This window comes from Megascapheus bottae, chromosome 3 (assembly GCF_031878675.1).
Source record: "Megascapheus bottae isolate mThoBot1 chromosome 3, mThoBot2.hap1, whole genome shotgun sequence".
NCBI lineage: Eukaryota > Metazoa > Chordata > Mammalia > Rodentia > Geomyidae > Megascapheus > Megascapheus bottae.
The window spans coordinates 80,430,479-80,450,748 of NC_143511.1; the positions used below are offsets into that span (position 1 = coordinate 80,430,479).

General features: G+C 42.1%; 1 protein-coding gene and 1 long non-coding RNA gene across 4 annotated transcripts in view; one reads left to right on the plus strand and one right to left on the minus strand.

Annotated features, from left to right (window-relative positions):
- LOC150065881 (uncharacterized) overlaps window positions 1-9,300 on the plus strand; it is a 35,834-nt gene extending 26,534 nt beyond the window's left edge. Inside the window, exon 3 of the long non-coding RNA XR_016534995.1 lies at window positions 8,980-9,300. This is a non-coding gene — a long non-coding RNA (uncharacterized LOC150065881). The remainder of the gene's footprint in view (window positions 1-8,979) is intronic.
- Window positions 1-20,270, minus strand: part of Ttll11 (tubulin tyrosine ligase like 11) — a 231,151-nt gene that overhangs the window by 159,280 nt on the left and 51,601 nt on the right. The window lies entirely within an intron of this gene.

The following is a 20,270-nucleotide window of genomic DNA, read 5'->3' on the forward strand; positions in this document are numbered from 1 at the left end:
CCATAATGAACTGGGGCACCTGCAAAAGGCTTTTCAGAATCAGGCGCAGTGGCTCATGCCTGTAATCCTAGTTACTCAGGAGGCTGAGATCTAAGGATGGTGGTTCAAAGCCAGCCCGGGCAGTACAAAGCCTATGAGTCTCTTATCTCCAATTAATCACCAACAAACCAGAAGTGGTGCTGTGGTTCAAGGAGTAGGGTGGTAGCCTTGAGCTGAAGAACTCAGGGACAACACCCAGGCCCAGAGTTCAAGTCCCATGACCGACCAAAAAAAAAAAGTCTTTTTAGAAGAAACCTTGGTCCGTGTATTTCGTTCCTTATTCTGAACAATAATATAACATTTGCTCGATGCTATTATAAAATGTCAGTGTTTTGTAGTTATCTCCTTTATCTTCCAAATTGCCCTTCTACGGAAAATGAGGCCTCTGAAGCACAGAGCGGTAAGCATTAATCTAGGTTGCCCAGCAAGGAGGTGGCATTGAGGCATCTATCCAGGGCCTGAGCCACCCTTTCTGTGGAAGATGCTGTTGGATTCCCCTGAAAGCTACACACAGCTACACACAGGCCCTGGTCAGGAACACTGATAGGCAGGAAGATGCCTCCAGGGGCTTTACCCCAAATTCAGCCTGTTCTCAGTGCGTATCAATGAACCCCACTCTTGGTGAACTGTAACTATGGCGGTTATTGGTGACCAATCAAGAAGCCACTCTAAACTGGGTGTGGTGCCTGCTGATAATCCAAGCTACTTGGAAGTAGAGACAGGAGGATCATGAGTTCAAGGATAACATAAGCCAAGTTAGAAACCCCATTGCAAATACAAATAAAAGGTCTGGGCATAGGTCAAGTGTTAGAGTACTTACTTAGAAAGCATAAGGCCTTGCGTTTGATTTCTAGCACTGAACAAAAAACAACAAATGATAAAAACCCAACACTACCACTGTAGAACACATCTCCTACCTGGGAATATAATAAAATCTGCTCCATAGGAAGGAAATAGTCTTTTTGTGAGACTATCCATCTTCCCCTCAGGCCCATTCTCACATCAGAGCCCTCATGCTGGAGCACAGAGGAAGGAAGACACCAACCCTACAGGTTCCCCTTTCCCCCAGGTCTGGTCCTAGCCAATCCTCTACAAGCAGGCCTGAGGCACAGCATCCTATGCACTCTGGGTGATCCCTGAGCACAGATGGGCCCCGAGCTGTACTTTCCTTCGGCTGAGTGCCTATGGGAAGCAGCAGAGTTCAGAGCATGGACTTTGCACCTAGATAGACCTGGGTTCAAACCTTAAGATAGCCACTGTCTTTGTTCTCTAGTCCTATACAAAAATACCTGAGGCTGGGTAATTTGTGAAGAGAAGAGATGTATTTAGCTCACAGTTCTGGAGACTCAAGAGCACAGTCCTGGCATCGCATCAGTTCTAGCATAGGCCTCGTGGTAGGTGGTGTGACAATGATGTGAAAGACACATGGCCACTCAGGAAGGCCACAAGTGATCCAAGCAACCCCAGATAACAGCTTCCGTATCTTTCAGGGGGGGAGGGGATGTTCTCAATGACCTAAGACCAAGTCCCTACTCTCCCAGCATACAAGGGCCTACTTCTTCCCGATTCATGAACTCTGGGGGAGCCTGCAGTCTAAACACCTGCCTACCCACCCACAGGGCTCTCCTCTGGGTGACTGGGTCATCTTGCCCCGCCCTCAGGTTTCCCTGGCCTCCGTGGACTTCATGTGGGGGCCTCCTCTGTAAGGCCCAGTCTCTAGCCTGGCTCATTCCCCCAGCCTCACAGCTCAGCTCTCTTTCTCTCCAGTCTCCTGCTGAGAGTATGGAAAGCTTCCCGCTTGCTCACCCTGAATACAGTGCTCCAGTGCTGAGTCAGCTCCCCTTCCAGCAAAGGTCCTTTTCACCAGTAAGGGAGGATTTCCCGCTAATGACTGGCTAATCTTTAGCTCACTTCCAAATGCATACACCTCTATTACAGTCAGGAGCACTTCACAATCCCTTGTCTTGACTTTTCCTCTTTCCCAGGACATCAGAGTCTCAAGTCTCTTGCATTTTGCCCTAAGGTAATTCAGTGAACTTTAAACTCACGCATGCACACACGTGCACACGCACACACGTGCGCGCGCACACACACACACACACACACACACACACACACAACGATCAGTGTCATCATGTTGTGCACATACAGTGAGCCAGGTCCCTGCCTCTCTTCATTAATGCTGTAGTAGCCCGCTGGCAGGACTGAGCATGTTAGGCTAAGCACATATGTCTGCATGCACATGAGCTCTAATCCTACAAGAGCAGACAGCACTTTTAGCAGGGCCTTGGTAGCTCATGCCTGTGACCCTACCTACTCAGAAGCCTGAGATCCGTGGATTGAAGTTTATAGCTAACCTGGGCAGGAGACGCCTACCTCCAAATAACCATCCAAAAAGCTGGAAGTCGAGCTTGGCTCAAATGGTAGAATACTAGCTTTCAACACTCTCAAAGGAGGAGTTGGGGCAGGAAGGGACAGAAACATGATCTTCTGGTTTGTAGCTAGCAAATTTCCCTCAAACTCTCAAACTCTACAGAAGAGAGGCTGAGGTAAAGGACTTCAGGCTCCTCAGAAGCAGGGACATCCCGGCCACCTCCCCCCCCATGTCCACATGCCTCTGTCTCTACCTAGCACAAGAGCCTTGAAGGAGTCCACTGCATGTTCCCGAGCTCAGTGCTGTGGCCTCCCATGTTACTTTGAATGCAGATCCTGGGGGGGACGCCCGCTAAGGTGTGCTACCGAGCTCCAGACTCCGCAGTGCACCCAGGATGTGACTGACACTACACTTATGCCTTTCCCCTCAAATCTGGTCCTCTTCCAGGGAACCTGACCACCATTTACACAAGTCTCTGTACCAGAGGCTCGACATCATCCTGGAGTCTCCCATCTCCCTGTCATCCAGCCCTAACGGGTCGCCAAGTTCTCATTTCAATTTGACACGCCTGACAATCCGTTAACCCTCCTAACATTCCTTGTTGCACTACTGCAATAGCTTCAGAAGTCACTGGAAAGAGTGCAGGGCTGGCTCTGTGCTAACATTTCCCATAGATTATGCTTGACTATTATTAGAAGTCCTATATGGTGAGTATTAGAAAGTAAGCCACAAGACTGCCATTTTTATAGATAAAACATACATATATATATATATACATAAATGCAATTGCACATGTTTTTCCTTCATCCTATTGTTACACACACACACTTTCCATTACAGACAAGGAAATTGAGTATTAAGGAATAAATTATCTTCCCAGGGTTACACAATTTGTACAATAAGGAGCCAGGACCTGAACACAGGTGTTGGTTCAAATTTTCCAAAGCTGTGCTTTTTCTGCTAAACACACAATCAAAAGGGCCTAAATAAAATACATTTAATTATATGTATCAAAACCAATTAATTGTATTTAAAATACAAATAATTACATGTATTAAAACAAACCATTTATGAGTACCTAAAATGTACCTTATATTGCTTATTTTGTTTAATGTTCAGAGCCATGTAATAAGAAATCTACTGTTTTTTTTCTAATTTTTTTTTTGCTTTTCTATGCGGTGTCTGTGTGTGTGTGCATGCATGCAGGTATATATGTATGAGGGATTTGTATGTGTGCGTGCGGTGTGTGTATGTGTTGCCATTACTGGGGCTTGAACTGAGAGCCTGAGTGCTATAGCTTTTTTGCTCAAAGCTGATGTCTACCAGTTGAGCCACAGCTCTATGTTTGGCTTTTTGGTGATTAACTGGGGATAACAAGAGTTGCAGAGATTTTCCTGTTTAAACTGGCTCCAAACTGCAATCCTCCGATCTCAGCCTCCAGGTTAGTTAGGGTCACTGGTGTAAGCCACCAGCACCTGACCCAGCTAGATAGCAAGTCTCCGCGTGGCAGAGGCCACATGCCCTCAGATGGCAGAGGACAGTGTTTCCCAGGCTCGGGGATCACTTCTAGATTCCCCAGGGGCCCAGCTCTCCAAGCTCCTTGCTGATTGGCAGCCCTCACCTGTGACCTGTGACCTGTGACCTGGCTGCTGTGTTACTCCCTCAGTGGACAGCAATCACAGGAGATCAGGCCATAACAGGCTAAACAAACAGCCATAGAGGAAATGCAGATTGGAATGGTAGAGTATTTGCTATACACTAACATCAATGCCTTCATCTATCAATTAAAGAGCATAATGAACTTCCTTCTTCCAGCATTTTCCAGGTTGAGTGGGCAGGGAACACTTTTTAAAATGATAAAAGCACTCAGAGGTCACCAGTGGGCATTCACATCTATTCAGGTTCCTAATATAGACGGATATATGAGAATTCCAATAGATGAAAAATGCTGTGGCCTTAATTAATGTACATTCCATTACAACAATTAGTCTGTGAGACCACTTGCTTTTGTTTGTCTGGCTTTCTTTGTTTTGCCTTCAACTTTAATCCAAATACCCATGAGCTCTTTCCTCGAATTCTGCTCACAGAATTTTTGAAGGACCTCATGGTTACATAACCAAAGGTAAAGTTCAAGAGCAGCTGAGATAAACCATTTTAGCCTACATTTTAAACTCTTAGGTTCCTAGAAGTTGCTTCAAGTCCTACTGGAGAAGGAGGGAGAAAGTCGTCTTCCTCAAGCCTGCAGTTCTGGAGACACAGATGCAGGCCACACCCCTAGCTGGACATGGTGGTAGTCAGCCTCACTGCATTGCTCATGGTGTCTCATTTGACTTCTAGCTACAGAGATCTACCTTCCATTTGTCATCACAGTCATCTTAGTGCCACCTTCAAGGCTGCCGACGGTAACTAAGAACATTCCAGAGCATGGATACAATTTTGTATCCATGGATACAAGTTAAGAAGGGACTGACACAGGATCTACAAGAAACATGCTAGAGAGGGTGGAAAAAGGACAAGACTCAGAGAGACGGTCTCGACTGATACATATTTGTGCCAGTGATGGGGCTTGAACTCTCATGTCTCATGGTCTTGCTTGGATTTTTTGCTCAACGCTGGCATTCTACCACTTGAGTCACATCTCCACTTCCAGCTTTTTGCTAGTTAGTAGAGACAAGTGTGTGTTGGATTTGTCTGTCTAGGCTGGCTTCAAACTGGGATCTTCAGCTCTCAACCACCTCAAGTAGCTACGATTACAGGTGTGAGCCACCAGCTCCTGGCTCAACTCAGAAACATTTTAAAAGTTCCAAGAGCCCCACGGGTGATAAACTGCCTTTAAAATATACAAAACTGTTCTTCTTTGAAGATGATGAAGTCCTGGCTGGAGACTGGCCACAGAGTCCAGATGTGGAGGTATCTATCCAGAGAAAAGACACTTGGGTGGTCTCAGATCCTTTCCAGTCCTCACTCAGGATTTGTTTCTTTGGTACCAACTCCCAATTCCATCTTTCTTTTCTTTTTTTTTTTTTTCCTTTTTTTTTTGTCAGTTGTGGGACTTGAACTTTGGGCCTGCATGCTGTCCCTGAGCTCTTCAGCTCAAGGGTGCCACCCTACCCCTGGAGCCACAGTGCCACTTCCAGTTTTCTAGTTGTTAATTGGAGATAAGAGTCTCATGGACTTTAGTGCCTGGGCTGGCTTTGAACCACAATCCTCAGATCACAGCCTCCTGAGTAGCTAGGATTATAGGTGTGAGCCTGTACTGCCATGCCTGGCAAGTTCCTCTTTTTTTTTTTTTTTTTTTTTTTTTTTGCCAGTCCTGGGGCATGAACTCAGGGCCTTAGCTCTGTTCTTGGGCTTTTTTCCTCAAGGCTAGTAGCACTCTGCCACTTGAGCCACAGCACCATTTCTGGTTTTTTCTATATGTGGTACCAAGAAATTGAGGCTGGGTCTTCGTGCATGCTAGGCAAACACTCTACAACTAGGCCAAACTCCCAGCCCAAGTTCCTCCTTTTTTTAAGGCCTTATTCGTATCTCTGACTTGTACAATAAGGCCATGTCTCTTTCCCTGTCTGGGATTCAGTTTTCTCATCTGTACAATGGAAGAATTTGATAAGCCCCTGAGAATTCTTTTGCTGTAAGGTTTTCAAGATCCTTTAAGATCCTGCTGTCTGGTGGCAGAGGTGATGACGGGCCTGCCTGTCAGGAAGGCCTCTATTCTGAGAGGTCCTCCCTCCGCCTGTGGCTCCAGCTCTCACCTAAGGCAGTGACCTCAGGCTACTTTCAGGCAGGAGCCACCCAGGCAGGAGCCACCCAGGCAAGAAGACAGACCAAGCTCATTATGATTCCAAGAGTAAGAACCAGGCAAATGCATAGCATTACCCAGACTTCTGTAACATGCTAAAAATCAAATGCTTATGAGCATTATGAAGCATTTGTGTTTCCTGAGGAGAAGAGCAGAAAATGTTTCTTCATGTGGGTCAGTCCATGGCCCCAAGAAGGCTGGCACTGCCACCTGGGGAGTGTTCTAGAAATTTCTAGAGGGCGTTTGTCATTGTCACCGTGAATGGAGGGTATGACTGGAATTTAGTGGGCAAGATTGGCAGTTAGTGGGATGACAGCAAGACTGTTATGTACTAGGCTGTACTCCATGAAAGGGAGGGATGGATTTATATTGACATGAAGATGTCAATAGTCTAAAGAAATAGCATATTCTCATGGGTGAGCACCATAAATTTCCAGAGATGATGAACTATGTAAACAGAGGAGGGAATAATATTTTGCCTATTTTCTAGAATTTTATTGGATCTGTTTAATATTTCAGAAATGTCACATGGCTGATGGCAGCCTGGCTCATGTATTTGTCATCCCTATGCTACTAATGATTGCGTGTGGACATCATGTAACATGATAAATAGCAAGGAATGTTAGATGAAGGGAGAGACTATAATTCTTAATCAAGTCTCATCTTTTTGTATTCCCCAACTTACTCATGCTCAGTAGAAACCAGCCAGCTCTGGATTCTGGCATCCTGTCATCTGGTGTGACAGTGTGTAAGAATTTACAAATTGAAATATATAGTATTTTGTTTAGAATGTGGTTTTGGAGGGTTTTTTTTTGTTTGTTTGTTTGTCTCTCCAGACTTCTTTTACCAGGAGGAATTTCTTAAGTTTGTCTGTGTTTTGTGACATTGGCATTTTAATGAACACAGACTCATTTTGTCATTCTTCTTGAGACAGGATCTTGCTAGGTAACTCAAGCTCTCTATGTGGCCCAGGCTCATCTTCAACTCTTGAACTTCTTGCCTCTGCCTCCTGAATTCTGGGATTACATGGATAAATAAGTGTGATAGCAAAAGTTTTCAACTGACAACTGTGCAAAGAATGGCAGAGTAAACAATCTCCATTGGGCAGCCATCCCAGTAATAACTGAGGTAGATAAGAATCATTAATAGAGTTAGAAATAAGATGAACAAAGTTGGAGAAGGAACAGGACATTACATAAAGTATCTTCAGAGCATAAGATGCTTACTGTTAGAATGGGAGAAATAGGGCACCAGTGGCTCACACCTATAATCCTAGCTACTCAGAAAGCTGAGATCTGAGGATTGAGGTTCAAACCCAGTTTAGGCATGTAAAGCCTAGAAGAATCTTGCCTCCAATTAACCAGCAAATGTAGGAAGTAAAGCTGGTGCCAGTGGCTTATGCCTATAATCCTAACTACTGCAGAAAGCTTAGATCCAAGCATCACAGTTCAAAGCCAGCGCTGGCAGGAAAGTCCATGAAACTCTATATCCAGTAAACCACCAGAAAACCAGAAGTGGAAATGTAGCTCAAGTGGTAGAGCACTAGCCTTGGGCTGAAGAGCACAGTGACAGTGCCCAGGCCCACTGTTCAAGTCCCACAACCAAACAAAAAAAAAGCACCAGTCTTGTGCACAAAAGCTCAGGGACAGTGCCCAGGCCCTGAGTTCAATCCCAGTAGCTCCTCATCCCGCTCACATTCACTTACTCACTCACATAAATGGGAAGTGGGGCACACAGAGAAGACAGTTTCAGTGGAAACCTAGGAAGTATCACCTTAACCAAATGGTTCAAGTTAACAGTGCCAGTAATCAGACACACTGATGTCTGAGATGCCTCCAAATGTGATACACCATAAGAAAGCTACACATGGCTTCTGTGGTATTCCTAGCAAGAAACATAGATCCTGTAGAAAACCCCAGACAAACCTAGTCAAAGGGCAGTCAGTGAAATCTATGAGATGATACCTAAAAAAAGAGTAAAGCTCTGAGTCAATCTATAATATTTGTATTCAATGACTATGTCTCTGATGTGGTTGCTAAAGTTCTGTTAATCTGACAGTTGACCCATTCTTCAACATAATCTATTTTATCATTTAATACAACTGATAATGAAAATCATGAGCATTCTCCTCCTTTCCTTAAAATGAATATTCAATAAGTTTTCTTTCTTGTAATTCCAGCACTCATCTTTTAGAGTGAAAGGGAACCATCTTAGCCATTTGTCATGCAGGAGTTGGCAAATTCTGGACCACGGACTGGCTGTTTTCTAAATAAGGTTTTCTTGAAACATAGCCATTTATGTAGCATGTACAACAGCAGTGCTGAGTGAGACAAAATCGAGAGTCCACGGGCCAGAAGTTTGGCCTAATGGTAGAATGCTTGCCTAGCATGCACAAAGACCTGGGCTTATCAAACTAGTATATGTACCATATACTTAGGAAAAAAAGCCAGAAGTGGTGCTGTGGCTCTACTCTTGAGAAAACCCAAGGACAGTGTTCAGGCCCTGAGTTCAGGCCCCAGGACTGGCAAAAAAAAAAAAATTGAGAGTCCAATGTGTACAAAGCTGGAAATAGCTACTATCTGTCCTTCACAGAATTAGTTTGTAACCTCTGCACATAGAATAACGATGTGAGTCCATTAATTATGCTGCTACAAAAAGAAGCATTCAAGTACTTGAGTATTATTAGCTGTATTAACAAATTTATTCAAGTGAGAAGTGATTTTTCAATGTTCTCTCTCTCATACCTAAATTGCTTGTTTCTCTCTAGACTCAGAATCTGTGAAAATTTCCTCAAAATCAGAGCCTCACTATCAGAAGTGTCAATTTCATGATCTTTAAGAACACACCACTTTTGCTATCTGCTACTTCAAGATTCAAAGCAAGGTCTGCCACTTACTGGCTGTTAGAACCTGCTAAAAGCACATGGAAGAAAAACATAAGGCTTGAGATGTGACTTGAACTGTGTAAGGCAGTCTTATTTTTTCATTTATAAAACAGAAGGAAGAGTATGTTTCAAAGTCTTTCACTCCAATTTTCTGCATGGGAAGCAGAAAAAGTTTCTCTTTCCCCTACCTTAACCTTGTTATACTAAAACCCTTACTAAAATTTATTTTTTAAAGAAGTGTATATATCTTTAGGTTTAATGTAAGAATTAAATAAGAAAAATATAGAATACATTCATTGATTATAACCAGAGCATACAATATGTGTCTCATAAATAGTGTTTCATGATAACCAAAGTAATACACAATAAAAATAATTATAGTTGAAAACTGAATGAAGATGGGCATAGTGGCACACATCTGTAATCTCAACTGCCCGGGAGGCAGAGACAGGAGAATCGCAGTCTACAGTTAGCCCAGACAAAAGCACAAAATCCTATATGAAAAAGACAAAAAGAAAAACTAAATGCAAAAAGTCTGGAGGCATAGAGCTTTTGCTTAGCAAGTTTAAGTCCTTGAATTCAAACTCCAGTACCAAACAAAAAAACCCTAAATATATTGTGAACATTATTAGATTAGATTGTATGGAGTAAATATCAATTTCAAGATCTTGATAATTACAATGTGGTTATGAAAGACAGCGTCCTTGCATTTAGGAAATAAACACACAAATGTTTAAGAGAGAAGGAACATCGTGTGCACTCCAAAAAGAGGAAGAGAACAATGTGGTAATACGATGTGAACATTTGGTGTTGAATGAAAGATATGTAGGAATTACTTGTATAATTCCTACAATTATGTCAAAATGAGAAAATGGAAAGAAGGCATTAGATCAAAAAGCAAAAATCCATTGTAGCTGAACAAATACTCTTCTAACCATTCTAGTACACACCTGGGGTTATTTGAGGAGGGAGATGGGATGTCTGTTTGGTGAGAAAAAAATGATCAGAAGCCTGTCATTCGTAAGGCCAGAAAATTTGATTATGTCACCTTTCTACGCCCACATCTTGCCTTTCATGGGAATTTTCAAGATGCAATTATGTAGACAAGAAGTTGAGCACGAAAATGAAGTCAAAGATATTTCTTCATTTCTTGGAAAAAGAAGGTACAGCCAGAATAATTTTCATAATTTCCTTTTTGAAACCAGTGCTGAAGTTAAAGCTGGCTGCATTATTTTCTTATAGAAAATTAGATACTTCTACTCAAGTGACTCAGGTGACATTACTAAGAACTTTTGCAACACAAAATGGAAGGATCAAAATTGAAGGATGAAAGATGACCTTTTACTTGAGTGAGGAAAGCAGGGTTTTCTTGACCTTTAAAATACTCACTCTCAGAAAAAAAATATTTACCTCTTTTCACTTTTTCTTTTTCCTTTTTTTAAGTTTGCCAGCTGGGTGCTGATGGTTCAAACCTGTCATCCTATCTACTCAGGAAGCTGAGATCTGAAGATTGAGGTTCAAAACCAGCTAAAGGCAGAAAAGTCTATGAGATTTTTCTTTTCTGTTTTTTTTTTTTTGCCAGTCCTGGGGCTTGAACTCAGGGCCTAAGCACTTTCCTTGGGCTTTCTCAAGGCCATAGCTCTACCACTTGAGCCACAGCACCATTTCTGGCTTTTTCTATGTACATGGTACATGGAACCAAGTAACTAAACCTGAGTCTTTGTGCATGCTAGGCAAGCACTCTTACTACTAAGCCAAACTCCTGGCGCCCCCATAAGATTTTCTTATCTCTAATTAAACACCAAAAAGCTGAAAGTGGAATTGTGGCTCAAACAATAAAACACCAGCCTAGAGTAAAAAAGTGCAGCATCCAGGCCCTGAGTTCAAGTACCAGGACTGACACAAATTAAACAAACAGACACATATGTATGTATGAATGTATGTTGTATGTGTGCATACTATATATATACATATATATGTATGTATGTGTATATATGTGTGTGTGTGTGTGTGTGTGTGTAGTTTGCCAGTACAGAGACAGAAGGGAAGAAAAGCAAGTTCAAGTTAGAGCAGTGGCTCACATTTATCTCAACATTCTTTGTAATGTATCAGTGTTCAAATGAACAAGATTATAATAGTCATGATTTTATTTTATTTATTTATTTATTTTTGCCAGTCCTGGGCTTGAGCTCAGGGTTTTTGAGCACTGTCCTTGGACTTTCTCAAGGCTAGCACTCTACCACTTGTGCCTCAGCACCACTTCCAGCTTTTTACTATGTATGTGGGGTACCGAGGAATCAAACCCGGGTCTTCGTGCATGCTAGGCAAGCACTCTACCACTAGGCCAAACTCCCAGCCCCCAATAGTTGTGATTTTAAACACTATTTGTATTTGGAAGTAAATGAAAATTAATAAAGCTTCTACTCTAAGAACCATATTGAACAAGCTGTGGCGGGGAGGAGCAGGGAGGCGAGAACGAAACCAAATTGCGTCAAATCAGGATGCAGGTCAGCCAAAATGAAATCTTCCCTCTTTTTCTCTCCTGACTGAGTTGTCATCAAGTAAGAACATAATTAGTCTCAAGATTATATTTTTTTCTTAAAAATTTAAATAAATCCTTTTCCAGAGTCTTTCTAGGCCAGAAGTATCCAGAATGCAAAGTATGCTTAGCATCAGTCTAAAATTTCCAACTAAGACTACAAAACCTTTTCCAATATTCCTTTCATAAACACACTGCATGTCTCCTTTGTGGCTGTCATTGAAGGGACAGTGTCACAGGCCCCAAGTTTATCTGGGAAAACAGAGCAGGGAAGGGATGCAGTGTGATTCTCATAGCAATCCTATGCTGCCACAGATGAGGAAACAGAAGCTCCGTCTAATTAATTTAAAGTACACACAGCAGAAAGTAATGAAAAGAAGGATTTCTCTAAGTCTATACCAGCTCCAAACCCTGGATATCAGCAAACACAGTGTGTAGGACTGTATTTTATGTAAAATATAAAGAGGGTCAAGTGGGCAACCATCCAAGGTCCCATGTGGCAGAGAAGCTGGAGGAGTGGGGAAGGGCATCAGAAACTGCCTTTGGGCTGGGCACCAGTGACTCGTGCCTGTAATCCTAGCTACTCAGGAGGCCGAGGTCTGAGAATCATGATTAAAAACCTAGCCTGGGCAGAAAAGTCCATGAGACCAATCTCTACTGAACAGTTAGCCAGCAAAAACCCATAGTAGAGATATGACTCAAAGGGTAGAGTGCCAGGCCGAGAGAGAGAGAGAGAGAGAGAGAGAGAGAGAGAGAGAGAGAGAGAGAGAGAGAGAGAGAGAGAGAGAGAGAGAGAGAGAGAGAGAGAGAGAGAGAAGCTAAACAAGAGTATGAAGAAGCAAAGCCTTGGTGGGTTTGGTGCCATAGCATCAACACTGATTCGTGGAGGTCGAGTTTGTCCCCTGGCAGGAAGGACTTCCCCTGTAGAGGACATGATGGCACAGGTACCAGCTGAAAAGGGTAAGACAAAAGAGGTAGAGAAGAGGTCTTTCCAGCTGGCCTTTAGAGGAACCCCAGAAGGACACCTTGGCTACTACTGTCTCTTCGTCTCAGACATATGGTTACTGGCCTGAAAGGAGGTGGGGTGGAGATAAGGTGGAGATGACTTCTTGGGGCTGAACCCCAAGCCCAGCCTGAGTGTACCCTTACAGGAGCAGCTGCCAAGCTGAGCTTCAGGCTACTCTGACCCCAGCATTAGCAAAAGGATGATTAATTACCTCAGGCCATTCGTGCTCATTCCACTTAGTCTTATGGAAGTCCAGAAGAGCCAGTCCTACAGGATTAACAAGAGATCCGAATGCAGTCGCCATAATGAAAGTGCAGGAACAAGGACAAGGTGAAGTGGTCAGCATTCCACATCAGTGAAGGGTGGAGCCAGGATTTGAACCCTTGTCACCTGATGCTAAATCACTGTTTCCTTAAATGACTGCCATCCTTCACCTCATGTTACTTTGCTCCCCAGGGTGTCAGCACTCCAGTCCACCACAGCCATCCAATCCACCTCCTTTGGACCACTTTTCTCCTCTGCTCATTGGTCCCTTCCCTTGGAAGCAGAGACTTCATCCATTGTCTTTCCTATGCTGGACATGGAAAAAGCCACTCAGTAATTGTCTGAAGACACTAAAGGAGGTTGTGCCTGAGTCAAAAGTATGGGACTAAGCCATTATAGGACTATGGCTGGGGGACTGGTCATTATTTAACCTGGACTTCAGCTGATGAAGAAAAAAGCTAGGTGCAAGTGATTCATGACTGGAATCCTAGCTACTCAGGAGGTACAGATATTAAATCACAGTTCAAGGTCAACTCTGGCAAGAAAAAAAAAGTTCATGAAACTCTATTTTAAACAACAGGTTGGCACAATGGCACACATTTGTCATCTTAGCTACAGAGGCAAGCACACATAGAAGAATCACAGTACAGGTAAGCCTGGGCCAAAGGCAAAACTGCATCTCAGAATGGAGCTGTGGTACTTCCTAGACACTATCTTGAAATTAACTATACAACTTGTGGATGGGAGACAGCAAGGAAAGGGTGACTTATGAAATTGTAACCTCTTCATGTTATCACCTTTACAGTAACAATAAAAAATAAGAAAAAATTAACCAGAGCAAAATAAAAGGGCTGGAGGCATCACTTATATAATAAAGTGACTAAACTACTGAGAAGCTTTGAGTTCAAAACTCTGCACTGCCACAAAAAGGAATAAACGGGATGAGGAGCCATACATGCATGCATGCATACTTGCATGAAGGAAGGAAGGAAGGAAGGAACACTCTTCTAGCTCAGAATCACTCAAGGCAGGGTCATTTCTGACTTGGTGGACATCCCTAGCTCTTGGCATTGGTGGGTCTCAGGAAATAGACAGCCTATTGGTCATCACCAGGGGCACATGCCTGTGCTTTCCACGTGTAACTTGGGTGACGGTGTCCCATACTGAGTAAGGACAAAAGTGACAAGAGCATGAAAAACACTTGGTAGGCAGCAAAGCACTACACAGGTGCCCACTGTCACCTGGGCCAATGCATGAGGACCTGAGTGCACCTCTCCTGAGAGGAAGAACACCTGAGTTTCAGATGCCATGATCTTTGGGGAAGCATGCCAGCTGGTGAGTGAACAGCAGGAGACATCGCAGCAGGAGGTGAGGTTCTATTTTTGGTAACAAAGGCCAATAAAACAGGAAGCAGATGGAGAGGTGAAACCCTGGCTCCCACAGAGGTTCTGCCAGTGGCTTTGAATCATTGGCCTCCTCCTGACAGCTGGATCCCTCTGGCTTCTGTAGCCTGTCTTTTGCTAGCTTTCCTCCCCTGCCCCCTCCCCAATTCTGGGCCATGGCCTATGCATCATAACTGAAAGACATTCCATTCTCCCTCCCCCCATGCTTGCTGGGGATGCTAAAGCTGTGTCTGGGTGGAGGGTGGGACAGCACCAAGGAGAGGCTGGCTATTGGCAGCTTGGGGATCTTGCTGGAATTACAAGTTAGTACCATTACTTTTGGATAGTGACAGACCAGGTCATTGGCTTCAAAGAAGCTAAAGTTGATGGCTAAAGAGCCAGCCTTTCTTCTTTCTTTCTTTCTTTCTTTCTTTCTTTCTTTCTTTCCTTCTTTCTTTCTTTTAAAAGCAGCACTGGGGTTTAAACATAAACCATGTAAGCCATGCTTCCAAGTTTTAATCATTTCTTTTTTAATGTTGCATTTTATCCCAGGCTGGACTGGACCACAATCCTCCTATTTACATTTCCTGAATAGCTGGGATGACTAATGACATGCACTCCCATGCCCAACTTATTGATTGAAATAAGGACTTGCCAACTTTTGATCTAAGGTTGACCCTGAATTTCAATTCTCCTAATCTCTGCCTCCCAATTAGCTAGGATGAAACAAAACTGTTAAATCATAGCATCTGTACATTCATTGAAAATCCAGGCAAATATACCTGTGTTCCTACTATGTGCTGGGAACTGTGAAAGACTGAGAATATAATGATGAATCAGATCTGTCTGTCCTCACAGGACAAGAGAAAGGGCCTTAATTACCATCAGTAAGGCATGTAGTAAACATGATGTACCATGAAGAGACACAACATTGTGCTTTTGAGGACATGCACAGTATACTTTATAGAGAAGGCAAAAGCTGTTCAGAGAGCCTAGGGGGTAAGAGGGGGCACAAAGGAAGAAAGCAAAAGAGTTCCCCTCTTAGCACAGAACAAAAAGCTAGTTGAAACTGCTTCAAGAAGGGGGTGGAGCTAAAGAGATGAATTTGACTGAGTACATTGTATGTAATATCTCAGTGAAGCCCCTTTATACAACTAATCCATGTGATAAAAACAGAGGCGGGTACGAAAATGTGGACTATGGAGGAGTGTCATTGAGAGGGTGGCAAACATGGAGGAGGGATTGCTGTGAGGGCAGGACTTTGTAAGGCATGTGAAGGAATTCACACTCTACCATTTCCACACACCTGTGGTGAGTCAGCCATATCAATATATTGTGGACTAAGGTGAATTCACTCACTGGAAGTCATCTGACAAGTGTAGAATCAGGACAAAGAATAGTGTTTCAGATTGTGGGGGTTCTTTGTGCCTCTGCTCTGACTCTTTGATAACTCCACATTTTCCTGTTTCCTAAGCCAGTGGAGGGCATTGTTCTCAAAGGTCTTTGCAAATAAAGTACCTCATTCAACCGTGAGGAGCTGAATCACCAAAAGCTAAGTTAGAATGGCAACTGGAGAGGAAAATAGAAGACCTCAGGGTCCACTGGTTCCCTCCAAGAAACTGCAAAATATCATCGAACTGGGTTTTCTTTTTAATTCTCCTTCCGTTCTTTTTTCTTTCTTCCTTTTTTTGGCTTTATTCACTGAAAAATTCTTCTGCTGAGAAATACAAACTCTTTCACCGTTATAAATACTGTTTTGATAACAACACTGTACTTTTCTCAAATACCCAGATGGTAGACCATATGCAAAATAAACTCCAAGGAGTTTTTTTGACTGGCCATCTGCTGAAGTTGGAAAGAAAGCCTTTTTCTATTCTCTGCAAAAATTTCCACTAAGAAATTTTTGCTTCAGCCTGGTGCCACCTGCTGATTAGAGCCGGGTACCGATGTTGCAAACGGACACCAGAGAAATGGGAGTGTCTCATGATATATTGAATCTCAATTAACCCGAGATATAAGCCTTGTGGTTTGGCTTTACCTGTCAAAGGTGTAAGTGCTATCTTTTGGTATACTTTGAGGTATCTACCTGAAGAAAATGGAGGCATTGGTATATAAAGATACTTTATGAGGTGTTCTCTATAATATTACTTGTTGAACCAGAAATTATAAGAACTATCTAAATGCCCATCACGAGGGAATGACTTTCAAAGTTATAATGAATATGATAATCCTGACCTGCAAATGTACCTAAAATATACTTGGGGGGGTGGGAGGAGGCAGGCTAAGGAACGATAAGGTAGAACACAATCTTTGTTTTTTTTAACCAAAATTTGGTCTGGTTATAGTGATTCATGCCTGCAGTGCCTTGAGTAGCTGGCTACTCAAGAGGCAGAAATGGGGAGGGTCATAGTACAAGGCTGCCCAGGCAGTAAAATTAACAAGAACCCTACGTGAACTAATAAGATGGGTGTAGTGGAATATGCCTGCCATCCTAGCTATATAGGAGGCATAAATAGGAGGATCACTATCCAGGCCAGCATAGATAAAAGTACAAGACCCTCCTTTGAAAAATAACTAAACCCAAAGGGGCTGGGGACTTGGCTGAAATCAAGTGTCAGAGCAGCTATTGAGCATGTTAAAAAAATACATGCCTATTACAACATGTGATCATTTATACATAGAAAAGGCTAGAGGGATATACATTCGACTGTTAAAAGTGGTTTCTGGGCTGGGAGTTTGGTAGAGTGCTTGCCTAGCATCCACAAAGACCCGAGTTTGATTCCTCAGTACCACATATATAGAAAAAAGCCAGAAGTGGTGCTGAGGCTCAAGTGGTAGAGCTCTAGCCTTGAGAAAGTCCAAGGACAGTGCTCAGGCCCTGAGCTCAAGCCCAGGACTGGCAAAAAAAAAAGAGAAGTAATTTCTGAGAATTTTACACACTTTTACTTAAACAAAGTCTAAACATATTTACAGAATTCCAGATTTCCAGTGGAACTTTTATATTTTGTTTTTGAGAAAACTTGTACTATGTAGCCTAGATTGGCATGGAATTTATTACCTCCCTGCTTCAGCCTTGCTCATACTATAATTACAAGCCTAAATGACCACCTCTGGCTAAGGATCTTTATTTTTAATAGCTTCCAACTGCAACCAACCCAAATGTCCTTCAGTAGCTAAAGATATAAACAAACTGACACCAACTTTCAATTGAAAACTCAGAAATTACCAGAATACATTATGGATATATGCTACAGGAAGTAACCTTGTCAAAATGGCTATGTTGAGTGAAAGATACCATTCTAAAAGAGAGAGGCCCTTTCACATGAACCCATTTAGCTAAAATTCCAGAAATGGAAAATGAGAGCAGATCTAGTTACCTACTGTTAGAGGGAGGGACATGATAGGAAAGCAGGAAAGGACCACAGAGGGTCATGAGGAGACATTTGTAGGAAGGTGATCATCAATATCTTGATTTTGATACTAAGTATGTCTGTCTATATGTATGTATGTATGTATGCATGCATATATGTAATAAATTACATCTTTAAAATATATGGAGTTTATGTGGAAAATGAACTATATAAGTTGTAGGTGGAAACAGGAGGGAAAAACTAGGAGACAGGAATGGAAAGGGTAATATTGTTCAAAAAGAAATGTACAGAGTTGGGGATTCAACTCAGTGGGGATTTAGCCCCGAGTTCAGTCCTCAGCTCTGGTGGCCAGGAGCATAGCATAGTGTTAGAGTGCTCACCTCACATGCACAAAGCCCTGGGTTTGATTCCTCAGTACCATATACACAGAAAAAAAATGGAAGTAGTGCTGTGGCTCAAGTGGCAGAGCACTAGCCTTGAGCAAAAAGTGTCCAAACACAGTACCCAGGCCCTGAGTTCAAGTCCCAAGACTGGCAAGGAAAAAAAAGTAAAATCTTGAAATATTAATCAAAAAGAAATGGCAAGGTGGCAGAGGTGAATCTTACACTAAGTATAAATGGACACACTAATTAAAAAGCAGGGATTATCAAGATGGATAGAAAGCAATAACCCAAGTAACAGGCCAACAAGAAGCATTCTTCAGACATGCAGATAGAGGGAAATAAAAGAAGGATAAAATCTATCTTGTGCAAATGCTAAGCAAAAACATCTGGAGGGTATCAGACAAAGTAGACTTCATGACAGGGAACACTACTTCTTAAGAAAGTCAAATCATAAGGCTACTCATAGAGCTCCAAATTGCATGGGGGAGACTGATGTAATGAAAGAGAGAAGCTGGAAATTTCACCATAACTCAGTAGGTGGTAGAACATGTAGGTAGTAAGTAAGAAAGAAAAATGAGATGTTCCCAAAAGCCAACTTGCAATAATTGTTGATATGCCAACAACTTGTGAACACAAATTACTTTAAGTGCTATAAACATTCATCAAGATAGGCCATAGGAAAAATTGTTAGTAAATGTAAGGTTGAAGTGATGAAGGATATAGTTTCTGACAGGCGTAGTGAGGTACACCTATAATTTCAGACGTATGGGAACCAGAATGGGAAGAGCTCAGCTGGAATCCAGAGTCAAAAAAGTTAGAGACCCCAGTTCTCAAAACAAGCTCTGTGTGGTGGCACATGCCTGCAACTCACTCTACACCAAACGTAGAAGCAACGATCACAGTCTGAAGCCAGACCTTGACAAAAGTAAGACCTTCTCTGAAAAGTCAAACTAAAGAAAAGAGCTGGAAGAATGGCTCAACTAGGGAGCCGGGAGTTTGGCCTAGTGGTAGAGTGCTTGCCTAGCATGTACAAAGAACTGGTTCGATTCCTTGGTACCACATACATAGAAAAAGCCAGAAGAGGTATTGTGGCTCAAGAGGTAAAGCTCTAGCTTTGGGAAAGTCCAAGGACAGTGCTCAGGCCCTGAGTTCAAGCCCCAAGACTGAAAAAAACAAAACAAAATAAAAAATCAAAATGGTAGAGTGGCTCTAAAGAATGGCTCAATTGGTAGAATGCTGGCTTAGAAAGTACCCCTCAAGAAAAAGAAAATAGTGCCTGATATTAATAAAAATTAAATTAGAAATCAAAAACAAAAATTACCTGGATTCAAGATTATTGCGAAATTGAGCAGTACACATATAAGTAATTCAAGACAAACTGCAAGGCATAATGATAATGAAAAAATAATATATACAAACTTCTGAGATGCATTCTAAAAGAGTACTTATTGTGAAAGTTATTGCTTAAAATTTAAAAGTTAATAATTCTAGGTTGGTTCCTTTAAAAACTAGAGAAAAAGGAGAAAATTAAACTTAAAAAATAGTAAAAATGAAGACATTTCATAAAACAAATAAATGATTAAGTGAACAAAGAAAATACTAAAATCATAAGTAGATTCTTTTAAAAGATGACTAAAATAGACTTTTTTTTTTTTTTTTTTTGCCAGTCCTGGGCTTGAGCTCAGGGCCTGAGCACTGGCCTTGGACTTTCTCAAGGCTAGAGCTCTACCACCTGAGCCTCAGCACCACTTCCGGCTTTTTTTTCTATATATGTGGTACCAAGGAATCAAACCCGGGTCTTCATGCATGCTAGGCAAGCATTTTAACCACTAGGCCAAACTCCTGGCCCTAAAATAGACAAATTCTTAACTAGACTGTCATTTCAAAGGAGAAAAATCACCACTTACCAAAATAATATTATTTAAAATGCTTTTATGTCAAGTTAGATAAGAATCTAATTCCTTGAAAAGCACAAGTTAACTATATCTATTGGACAAAATGATCCTATAATTTTACATAGTGAAATCCCAAGCCCAAATACCTTTGACAGTGAATTCTTTCAGACATTTACTAGCAAAACTTGCAGCTAAGTAGAGGAAGAAATATTTGCCAGCTCTTTTACCAAAAGGCTTGCATTAGCCAAAACCAAATGCTACATATCAGCATGTCTTATGAACAAACATACAAAAATTCTTAATGCTGTAATGCAATGTTAATGTTGTATTCACT